The sequence below is a fragment of the Lipotes vexillifer genome, unplaced genomic scaffold (assembly GCF_000442215.2).
Source record: "Lipotes vexillifer unplaced genomic scaffold, Lipotes_vexillifer_v1.1 scaffold1038, whole genome shotgun sequence".
NCBI lineage: Eukaryota > Metazoa > Chordata > Mammalia > Artiodactyla > Lipotidae > Lipotes > Lipotes vexillifer.
This window is the reverse complement of record NW_006780148.1, coordinates 1,077,134-1,077,797: the sequence shown is the minus strand read 5'-3', so window position 1 is coordinate 1,077,797 and position 664 is coordinate 1,077,134. Positions and strand designations below refer to the sequence as shown.

General features: G+C 66.3%; 1 pseudogene; it reads left to right on the top strand.

Annotated features, from left to right (window-relative positions):
- Positions 1-236, top strand: part of LOC103090126 (tigger transposable element-derived protein 1-like) — a 7,192-nt pseudogene extending 6,956 nt beyond the window's left edge.
- The last annotated feature ends 428 nt before the right edge of the window (positions 237-664 follow it).

Here is a 664-nt window from a genome sequence, read left to right as displayed (position 1 = left end):
ACAAAAGTTGGGGTGTCCCCCGCCCCGCCGGCGGGATTACAGTGTCTACTGGGCAGCTGCACCTAGACGCGCACCTGGGCACGCCCCCGCCGAGCCCCGCGCGAGTCGCAGCCGGGCAGCCGCTGGCCGCCTGCGAGCAGTTCAAACCGGCCGCGCCCCGGACAAGCGCGGACCTGGGGCACCGCGAACAGCTGGTCGCTAGGCTGTGCTCCCGAGGCCACCGGCACGAGGTGTGACGCCCTCCGGGGGTCCCGCGGAGGCGACAAGGAGGGGCGGGGCCCGCGACCCTGTGAAGCCGTCTGGGGGAGCGCGGGGCTCTCTGAGGCCCAGGAGGAAAGGAAGAAGCAACGCCAGACCTGGAAACCTAAGACCCAGACGCTCCAGGAGGCAGGCAGGAAAGCGGCGGTCTGCGACGGGGATGCCGGAGCTCCCAGACACTAGGACGTGACTCCGCTCCCCGATCCTCAGCAACCAATCCGCTCCCCTCGATTGGCGGCGGGCCCCGCCCCCTCTCCATTCGCTTCCTGGGCAATTGGCCACCGAGCCTTTGCAGTTGTTTGCTGCGGGTTAGGCTTCCCTTCACTTTGTCAACGCGGTTTCCATTAATTAGTGCCAAGCAGTATTCTCTGAATACTCGTCGATTTCAGGATGCCTCGCAGAGTTA